This window comes from Ctenopharyngodon idella, chromosome 15 (genome assembly GCF_019924925.1).
Source record: "Ctenopharyngodon idella isolate HZGC_01 chromosome 15, HZGC01, whole genome shotgun sequence".
Taxonomy (NCBI): Eukaryota; Metazoa; Chordata; class Actinopteri; order Cypriniformes; family Xenocyprididae; genus Ctenopharyngodon; species Ctenopharyngodon idella.
This window is the reverse complement of record NC_067234.1, coordinates 14,766,309-14,777,718: the sequence shown is the minus strand read 5'-3', so window position 1 is coordinate 14,777,718 and position 11,410 is coordinate 14,766,309. Positions and strand designations below refer to the sequence as shown.

The window sequence follows — 11,410 nt, the reverse complement described above, 5'->3', positions numbered from 1 at the left end:
CTGATTTTAAATTTCATTTATCTTGGTGTCAGTTGAATAGAGGTTTATATTTGAACTGTTTCTTTTCCATATTGTATATTGTTTTCCTATTTGCTCTTATTTCATACATATTTAATTGTCTATACTGAATACTTTAATTTCAAGTATACTTCAGTAAGTTGTATATAATTTTTCCCAGTCACATTTTGTTATTTGAATTTACAACAATTAATTAAAAGGTCACATTTTAGTGGGATAATTGGAATTAAACGTAAAATTACTACATAAATGGAGGCACCGCCAATAAGTTTCAGTTAAAACAAATAGTTATGAAAAGAAACGTAACATCTGAGTTATTTGTTTTATTAGTATTTATTTTGAAACCAACACAGGTCCCCATCCCATGTTACATTTACTACAGTAGTTTAGCTACTTACAGTACTATAACCAGCACTGGGAAAAGGGGTTGCATAAATGGAGGCACCACTGGGATCTTCTTCTTTTTTTTTTTCTTTTTTTTTTTTTGTGCTATTGATGTAAGATGAAGATCTGAGATTTGTTTGAGGAAAAGCAGAGTAGCCATGGCTGGCACAGCGTGTACTGCAATGATTTCTGAACGTCGCCTTAGAACCTTATCAGGTGTAAGCGCTACTCCTGTAGGGGAAGAGATGTTAGACAGCTGGAGCAATCAGGCCAGACTCATGATAGAAGAGTGTGACTGCTCAAACAAAGAAAAGAGGAGAAGGATTGTAGAAAGTCTAAAGGGTCCAGCCTTAGAGATCATTCAAGCTGTGAGAATGGCCCATCCAGACGCAAGTCCTATGGAATACATAGAGGCTTTAGAAAGTGCATTTGGAACAGCTGAGTCAGGTGAAGATCTGTACTTCGCTTTTCGACTGCTGCGCCAGAATCCTGGTAAGCTGTTATCTGCTTTTTTGAGAAGGGTGGAGCGATCTCTTACCAAAGTACTGCAGAAAGGAGGCCTAGATTCTATGTTAGCTGACAAAGCGCGGGTTGAGCAGCTCATCAGAGGGGCTACCGAATCAGATATTCTGTTGTTGCTTTTAAGACTGAGGTAAAGAAAGCTCAGTGCACCTGTGAAGAGACAGCATGTTCGAACTGCGCAGATCAGTCAGGATGTAAAATCGGAACAATCAGAACTCTGATTTATGCACTGAAATAAAGAATTTGTGGTCAATGGTAAGAGAGTTGTCTATCCAAGGGCGCTCTACGCCAACTGCTCTTGTAAACAGTAGTAGTATTACTACGGCAAAGAAGTCAGATAGAGCAGATCAGAATAGTGAATTGTAAACCCTGAGAAAGCAAGTGAAAGAGCTCCAGACTCAATTGACCACTATGGCAGTAAAGTCTGCTAATGAGTTGAAAGAGCCCAAGACACAATCTATGGACACTTCTAGTAACTCAGCTATACAAGCGAGAAGCTCATCTTTTAAGGATACTGATGACTTCTTTTGTTATCGTTGTGGTCAAGATGGGCATATTGCTACCAGATGTAGTGCTTCAGAGAACCCAACAAAAGCCTTGAAGACTTAAAGAAGAAAACAAATCCACACAGAGTAAGTCAACGAGAAACTGTTATGTGAAGAGGAGCACAGTGAAACACTTGAAACCAGAATCTAACATTCCCAAGGGACTAGTAGGGCCATCATCTACCATAGATATTAAGATTTGTGGACATCCTTGTGAAGCTCTGCTTGATAGTGGCTCGCAAGTCACAATTATTTTTGAGAAGTGGTACTCCAAACATCTGTCAGATGTACCAATCCATTCAGTTCATGGCTTGGCCATCTGGGGACTGAGTGAGTCAAGCTACCCATACAAAGGATATGTTGTGGTATACCTTGAGTTTCCCAAAGACCTAGGCATTTCAGGGTCTTTGTCAGTACTTGCCTTGGTATGTCCAGAACCTTGCAACTCAGACCAAGTTCCTGTTATCATTGAAATGAATGCCAACTTGTTCAAACGGCTAGCTGATCTCTGTCAGTAGATACCAGATACCATGTCTGCTCAATGTCTTAAGCTACAGCCCATAATTTCGCAAGTTCTTCAACAGAAACAACTATCCGTCCAGGAGAAAGTAAAAGATGATGCTGTAGGACAAGTGAAATGGCTAGGCCCGGGTCCACTCACCATGGCTCCTAGGAAAGAGTGTTTGGCCACCTGGAAAGTGGAAAAATTTTCCCAGACAGACAAAGATATCCTTCTTGTTGAGGCACCTAGCTCTCTTGCATTGCCAGCTGGTATGTTAGTGCAGTCCTTTGTACTTCCTTCCTCCTGGGTGGATGAGAAAAAGTTCCCTGTGTTGATGCAGAATAAGTCTATAAAAGAAATCTCCCTGCCTGTGGGCACTGTCCTTGCTCGTATGCTACTGATACAGTAACTGTGGCACAGAAGGATGATACAAAGACTGTTTTCTGGACCCCAAGCTCTTCAACTTTGGTGACTCACCCATTTCTGAGGAATGGAAAACGAGACTGAGTCATAAGCTGGCAGAGCGACGCAGTGTTTTTTTCTCTTCATGAATGGGACGTAGGTCTGGCTAAAGGTGTCGAACATCAAATCCGGCTCAGCGACACTTGTCCATTCAGGGAGAGATCGCATTGGTTAACCCCAGCTGACATTGATGACGTACGCCGCCACATTCAAGAGCTAATGGCAACTGGTGTTGTGAAGGAGTCTCGCAGTCCATATGCCTCTCCTATTGTCATAGCAAGGAAGAAAAATGGCAGTGTTCCTATGTGCGTTGATTATCGCACGTTAAACAAACGCACCGTTCCTGATCAGTATACGATGCCACGGATTGAGGATGCCCTAAAGTGCTTATCAGGAAATAAATGGTTCTCTGTCCTCAATCTCCGAAGTGGATATTACCAAATAGTGATGGCAGAAAAAAAGGAGAAGACAGCTTTTATATGTCCCGTTAGGTTTTTCCAATTACTGGGGCCCCTGCTACGTTTCAGAGGCTTATGGAGAAAGCCGTGGGGGATATGCATCTTCTTCAAGTCATTGTCTATTTGGATGACATAATCGTCTTCGGCAAGAGCTTGGAAGAACACAAAGAATGCCTTCTGAAGGTTCTTGACCGATTAGAGGAGGTTGGCTTGAAGATCTTCATAGACAAATGTCAGTTTTGCCAACCTCAAGTGAGGTATGTAGGGCATATTGTGTCTGAAGCTGGCATTGCCACAGATCTGGAAAAGGTTGAGGCGGTGAAACGCTGGAAGCAGCCAACGGATCTTAAATCTTTGAGATCCTTTCTTGGTTTTTGTGGGTATTACTGCAGATTTATTGCCAATTATGCTGCTATTGTGAGACCTTTGACAGAGCTTACAAAAGCTTACCCCACCCACCCAACGTAACAGAAAACCTGCAACAGACAAGTCACCATGTTATTTCAAAGAGTCCGAGCCTTTTGGTGCCAGGTGGGATCACGCATGCTCTGAGGCATTTAATAGGTTACTCCACTGTCTGACAAATGCTCCTGTTCTAGCTTTTGCGGACCCAACCAAACCATATATATTACATGTAGATGCCAGCAGGAATGGATTGGGAGCAGTGTTAAATCAAGAGCATCCAGAAGGTTTAAGACCAGTAGCCTTTGCCTGTAGGAAGCTGAGTCCTTCAGAGCAGCGTATCCTGTCCAATCAGTTAGAGTTTTTGGCACTTAAATGGTCTGTGGTAGATAAATTTCATGATTTCCTCTATGGCGTCAGATTCACTGTAAGGACAGATAACAACCCTTTGACTTATGTGCTAACAACAGCAAAACTCAATGCTACTGGACATCGGTGGCTTGCTGCTCTGGCAACATATGATTTCACCATCCAGTACCGTCCAGGACGCCAAAACATTGATGCTGATCTTTTGTCGAGAAACCGTTCCACGGAGTCACTGGAAAAGTGGAAAGAAATTCCTTTGTCAGGAATTAAAGCTGTGTGTCAAAGTCAATCTGTTGTTGCCACCTGAAGTTTCTCCACGAATGGTAGACCAGCTTGGAGTGTCATCCGTTGTTATTCCAGATGCATATGCATTTCCCACCCATTTGGAGTTGGGTTCTCTTGAGCATCCAAGACCTCAGCAGTTGAAGAAAGCCCAAGATCTTGATCCTCTCATAAAAAATGTGAAGACAGTAGTTTAGTACAGTAGTTTAGCTACCTACAGTACTATAACCAGCACTGGGAAAAGGGGTTACAAGTGCAATAACACTAAAGGGAAATCATTGACAAGCACTAGTGCACTGCCGTGACACATCAATGCACAACAGCAAAAATAGGGGTTAAAAGCAAATTTTGTACAAGCTCTTAAGGCAAGACTAGACAAATTTGAATAAATGAACCAAAATAAGAAAACGTTGAGGCAGAGGTAGTGACTGAGGATGATTAAAAACTTGCATGAAATAAAAGGTAGGTGCCTCACACCATTCAGTCATGTGTTTTTGGATTAAAATATTTTATAGAGGAAACTGGTTTAATACGCTTATGTCTTTTGATGTCTCCTATCTTTATTTTACTACTCTCTTAAATTATCACGTCTGCAGAAAGAGAAACGGACATATTTTCATAAAAAGGTACATCAAGTTCAAATGAGCAACTAATTCTGAAAACATTACTTGGCAGGCGTCCAATATCTAACCACAAACGTGTCAACAGGACCTGTCCCATTGGGACACTTGAAGAACAATTGAATATAGCACACATACGTACTCTTAAAGATAAAAGAAGAATAACCATAAATGAGTACATTAAAGAGTAAATACTTGAAAATATGATGAGGATTAATATATGGAGTAGGAGTACATGAATATATGAAATCAAAAGTAATATTGATAAATCATAAGCCATAAATGATTATCCTGAAATATGAATAAAATGCATGAATATGAATATTGACCATTTTGGATCCACCAATAGGCTATTTACTTTCAAACTTAAACATTTTTATATTTTAATCTGGACTACAACATGCCCTATAATGATTGAAAATGTTCTGATTATTTGTTATTGTTCAGTAACACTTGATGACCTAAGGCTTCATTACTAAACATGTTAATTCATTATTACCAAACTGACAATGAAAAATACTTATAAAGCAATGATTAATGTTAATTTCTTAGTTAAAGTTTAATAACATTACTAAAATCAAAAGTTGTAATTATTAATGGACCTGAGCTAAAACTAACAATGATCTTGATGTCTCCTACCTTTATTTTACTACTCTCCTCTGAGACAGCTGTCGACCTGTGGGGCGTCCTTAGGACAGTAGTAGTTGGCATGCTGATGCCAAGTGTTTGGTTCATGAACAAATGTGTTTTTGGATCCAGAAATCGATTCGCTGATTTACTTCCATGCAACTCATATTTTGGCTCACTGAAATCGCCCGCATTTCAAAAAAAATAAATTGGCGAAATAATTGTGCATGCAAAACTAATTGATAACCATGTACAAATAAAATGAAGTAGTCTACGTTATTAAAATAAAAATCAATTAAAACCAATTTGTTATCTTGAAAATGGCATTTTGATGCAGATCGCTGAAATAAAATGATTAGCCTATCATCAGATCATTTAAAAAAAAAAAATTGATGCCAAATCTGGCCAAGGGCGTCGCTAGACCCTTTTGAAATACACACTAGTGAAATACACACAGTGCCCCAGTAAAATATTACTGATAAATCCTTCTCTGATGTTGGAGATTACTTTATTCCGACTCAAGAAACAAATTTTTTTATGACAGTTCAGACAGTTCACTCAATCACTGATCCGTTTACACACCGAGATATTTTATAAGACAGAAAACAAAAAATGGGGTCCATATTTGCTTACAATCCATTGTAGGAATACATTTTAAGAATACTTTACCCATCAACCGTATAAAATGCACAACACCGCTGTATGCTGCGTCAAAAGAACATGCGCACTCAGATGTAAACAAGCCTGACATGCATATGAAGCACATGGCGGAACGAGTGAAGGAGACGCGCTGAATAAAAGTGCACATTCACTCTCTGACAGCAGAGGGTGCTGATGGAACAGCAGAAGTGCAGCGGTTACCCCGGAAACAAAGCAGCTGCGCTACTGAACAGTAATTAAAATGCTTCAAACAGCCATTCAATTTTTTGTATTCGCAATGTTGTTCATCACAGCACCAAATATTTAATACTTTAAGAGTTAATAGGTGATGCAAAAACTTGAGATAAATGAGATCCAGGCAGTCCAGAAATGATTATGTCAGAGATCAAATTTGAATAAGGAATAACAAAGTTATTAATTAAAAATTATAGAGACAAACTAAAATAAGTAATTAATAGTTAATAACAAAACCTAGAGTATTGTATCTAATAGATGAAGATGAAGATCAGAATATAGAGAAAGAAGGAACAAAATTAAGACATTTGCAGAATGAAATGAGAGGTAGAAGAGAAGCAGAAGATGCAGAAGAGATGCGAGAAGGAAAAAGAGCAAAGGAAAGATAAACTATCAAAGACCCAGTCCATTTTATACCATAAGCATAGGAAAACTTACATCCCACTCAAACTTATGTTTTGGTCTAATAAGAAAAGGTCAAACAGATTTACCCATTATGTCATAGTTGGTGTAACAGCTAGGTCAGAGTGACTGGTCAAATATCAATGATAGATGAAAAATAGATAAGGGAATTTTGCAGATCTTGCAATATGACATGTCTGCAGAAATAGAAACTGACATATTTTGATATAAAGTTACATCAAGTTCAAATGAGCAACTAATTCTGAAAACATCAATTGCTTCTGCAGTACTTGGCAGGCGTCCAATATCTAACCACAAACGTGTCAACATGACCTGTCCCATTGGGACACTTGAACAATTGAATATAGCACACATACGTACTCTTAAAGATAAAAGAAGAATAACCATAAATGAGTACAATAAAGAGTAAATACTTGAAAATATGATGAGGATTAATATATGGAGTAGGAGTACATAAATATATGAAATCAAAAGTAATATTGATAAATCATAAGCCATAAATGATTAACCTGAAAAATGAATAAAATGCATGAATATGAATATTGACCATTTTGGATCCACCAATAGGCTATTTACTTTCAAACTTAAACCATTTTTATATTTTAATCTGGACTACAACATGCCCTATAATGATTGAAAATGTTCTGATTATTTGTTATTGTTCAGTAACACTTGATGACCTAAGGCTTCATTACTAAACATGTTAATTCATTATTACCAAACTGACAATGAAAAATATACTTATAAAGCAATTATTAATGTTAATTTCTTAGTTAAAGTTTAATAACATTACTAAAATCAAAAGTTGTAATTATTAATGGACCTGAGCTAAAACTAACAATGATCAGATGTATTTTTTTAACTCACATTAATAAAAAAAATCATACCTTCTGTAACAAATGTAGCTATTGCTCAGTCTTAATCTTAGTTAATGCATTAACTAACATTAAATAATGAGACCTTATTGTAAAGCGTTACCTGTTGTTCTTTATTATTCTTTTGCACATTTTACTTTAGAATTTTTGTGTGTGTGTGTGTGTATTGTGTTATTGTATTTAAATGTTCAGAGTTCTTTCTGTTATAAGAAAAATAATTCTTAAACCTGTTATAGTATGACAACACTTTTTTGCAACTTATTTCAATATTGTGATAATACCGTATACCGTGATAAAAGCTTCAGCAATTATTGCAACATGAAAATTTGATACCGTCACATGCCTACTACATATATGTATATTTTTATACATAAATTTGATTATCCACAATGCACAATTTGCTTTATCAATGCTTTTATTAATTTGAGGAGTGTTGCAGAGAAGATATTGAGAAGAGATTAAAGTTTAGAAGAAATTTTACTTCAGAATATCATTTTTGTAAAGATAAGATCAGAAAAAGTAAATATAGTTAAGTACTTTATAGTAAAGTAACTGTGGAACAGGATGACTGCATATGATCTCACATGACACAAATATAGTTCTTTAATTTTGAACAGGTCGCATCATTCCAGCAACGGTTAGCTGTAGGGAGGAATAATGAAACAAGTTATTCTGACCATTATAGTGGTGTTAGAATCAAAATAATACAATGTTCAACTTAAGGCACAAATCCAAATGAGTCATTTCATGTTACTGTATGAGATATGAAATTATATTATTGTAAATTATATTTGAAATTATTTAAAAAACAGACTGCATTCTTACAGGTCTAGTTGATCTCCAAACAGTTCTCACGACGCTGATTGTTAGGTTCTCCAGGGCACCAGTTGGCATAAAAAAAACGGCGTTCCATCACTCCACAACCACTGTCCTTCCTAGTGAGTGAAGAGAGTGAAGAGTGCACTACTGTAGTCAGACTTCAGTAAGAAGCTAATAACATTCTAGTTAAGTCAAACCATCTTCATAAGAAACTTTGCAATTACTGTTTAAATCAGAAAATGCAGTTTAGACAAACAAATTGGTTTCATATGACACACAATTTAACTTACTTGTACACTATCATGACCACCACCCCAAGATTGTGTGGAAGGAGAAGGCAACAGACTCAGCACGAAACCATTTTCCCTATTATTACGCACAGATACCAGATTCGCACCAAGACTTCGACAGTTTTTCTAAAGAGACAGATTTTTTGTCAATACAAAATCTGATCTTTTTAGCATAAAGCATAATTGACTTTTTAAACATTTTAAACATTTGCAAACAAAGTCTGCTCTGATTAATTATTTGCTCAGTATCAGTTTTCTGTATTATTTTACTATTTAAAAAAATAAAAATCACCATTCCCACTTTATATTAAAGGGTTAGTTCACCCAAAAATGAAAATAATGTCATTCATTACTCACCCTCACCCTTTTTTTTTTTTTTTGGCGCACCAAAAATATTCTCGTCGCGTTATAATATTAATATTGAACCGCTGTAGTCACATGAACTGATTTAAATATGTTTTTAGTACATTAATGGATCTTGAGAGAGGAAATGTCATTGCTGGCTATGCAGGCCTCACTGAGCCATCGGATTTCAACAAAAATATCTTAATTTGTGTTCTGAAGATGAACGAAAGGTCTTACGGGTGTGGAACGGCATGAGGGTGAGTAATGACATTATTTTCATTTTTGGGTGAACTAACCCTTTAAGTGTCTAATATGTATTAACATTTAAATTAATAATTTGATATAATGCATTTATGGTGTACACACATGTTTTACATTGTACTTAAAAAAAAATGTAAAATGTGCTGAAAATATGTGTACTTTTAGACACTGTAAACCCCTCATTAATCATACAAATATGTCCAGACATTGTACATTTCCAAAATGTTTTTAAATAGCAAGGGTTTTTACAAATAAATGTCTTGGTTACCTCCTGCATTCTCCATGGAGAAGATCATGAAAAGAAGCAGAAAACTTCTCAGCATTGCCATGATGAATCTGAAATGAATAAGCAGGTAAAGTTAGATGTCTGCATGCACTCATATGCTGCACACTGGGGATTCTCCAATGCAGTAAAAGACAACGAACAAAAATACTTTAGGTAGAAAATGTATTCAGTAGGTCTTTATTCCAAAAACTCACCTTTGGTTTTCAAACTGTTGCCTTCAGAATCACAGAGGAAGATTTTCCAGAAACAGTCCTGCTTTTATAATTTTCAGGTAGACTATCTGAATCCTCAGTGCTATCAGTCAGATCAAGAATGATCAAGCAGACACAGAGCCTGTGTAATACCAGATTTATTGAAGGAAGATGTGTCATATTTATACACACAAGATCAGGCAATAACATCCAGGATGACCTGAGCAACCAATCATACTCAAAGATCAAACCTTACCTTATATGACATATTAAAAATTACAAGAGAGGTCAAATGTTCATATGTATTTGCGTATCTGAGTTCCCGTTTGCATGCGAGTGTACCAGTGTTCAAGTTCTTGTTTTGTCTACACTAAAAAAAAAAAAAAAAAACTTGCTACACAATGCTGGAAACATGGATTGTTTTTGAGTATGAATGTGTCATTTTGAGTATTTCTTTTTTTTTTTTAAAGCTAAATTAAACAACATAAAATCAACCAAATGAAGTTGAAATTTAAGTATCTTTAATTGTTTGCATTTCAACAATATGGTGAACATCAAAGTTGTAACCTTCCCATAAACAGTTTGTTGAGTAAAATTAAATAAAAACTATATAAGAATGAATAAATGTTACTGAAACTAATAAACATTTTAGTCAAAAGGTTCTTGACATGGTAGTTTTTCTGCAATGTCGACCATGTTAGGCCATTGGAGACTACAGGTGGAAAGATATATTCGTATAGGTTCGTATCAGAGAAGGATTTGGTGTGTTCCTATCAAATAAACTAAAAAATAAAGATAAACTAAACCAGTTGCGTAATATTAAGTTGAAATGACACCAGTTTATACTCCATCACTCTGTACCTGGAAGGACAAGTGCATCACAACTTAACTATTGAACTATTGAACACCAAGCTATCATTTGCTTATTCATTATTCAAAGTAACTAACAGTGCATTCAAGGCTCCTGTCTGCCTCGCTGCTCAGATTGGTTTGCGTCTGTAACTCCGTATAGCTTTGTTTTGAATCTCTTACTTTTATTCATTGTTGCTTATTTTTTTATTACCGTATATGTAATATTGCCTACCACACTAATCTGACGTCGCTAGCTTGTAATATTTGAATCTAAATCGCTGTTACAACGCATTTGCATTTGCAGCGCTAGCTTGTCAACTTGTTAACAGTCGCTCGCGCGCTCCTTTTTCAACGCGTTCTTCAAACAGCTGTGGTAAGTCGGATCAGTCTACAAACACGGTGAGTCATGTCATCCTCTCCCAGCATTGCTACCTGTTCCATTTGCCACATGTTTACCATAGCTCTCTCTGTCAGTGATGAGGGATTTACATGTCATAAATGTAGGGAAATAGTCAGGCTGACAGAGAGAATCTCAGAATTAGAGACACGCATCCAAACTTTAATCGAGGATAGTAAGAATGCAAGGGCTTCAGATACTGTTTTGGATGCGACTAGCTTAGTGAACTCTGTACATTGTTTGGTTCCGGCTGTAGAGCCCGTGCAGCAGGGCACTTGGGTAACGGTGAGGCGGCCTAGCCGCGAAAAACACCACTCTTCCGTTCCAATAAGAACATCAAACAGGTTCTCCCCACTCAGTGATACACCCACTGAGAATCCTGTTGAAAGTGCCCTAGTTATTGGCGATTCTATTACACGGAACGTGAAAATAGAGACACCAGCCACCATAGTCACATGTTTGCCGGGAGCCAGAGCACCTGACATCAAAGCAAATTTAAAAGTGCTGGCTAATGCTAATCGTAAATACTCTAAGATTATTATTCACGTCGGCACTAATGATGTTCGACTTCGCCAGTCGGAGATCACTA

General features: G+C 36.9%; 1 long non-coding RNA gene across 1 annotated transcript; it reads right to left on the bottom strand.

The window, feature by feature from the left end:
• Positions 1–332: 332 nt before the first annotated feature.
• On the bottom strand, positions 333–10,416 carry LOC127495286 (uncharacterized). Its single transcript, XR_007925099.1, has 5 exons — positions 9,576–10,416; positions 9,364–9,431; positions 8,490–8,615; positions 8,206–8,315; positions 333–8,022 (listed from the first exon to the last, which is right to left on the bottom strand). It is a non-coding gene; the product is annotated as an uncharacterized LOC127495286 (long non-coding RNA).
• Positions 10,417–11,410: the final 994 nt, after the last annotated feature.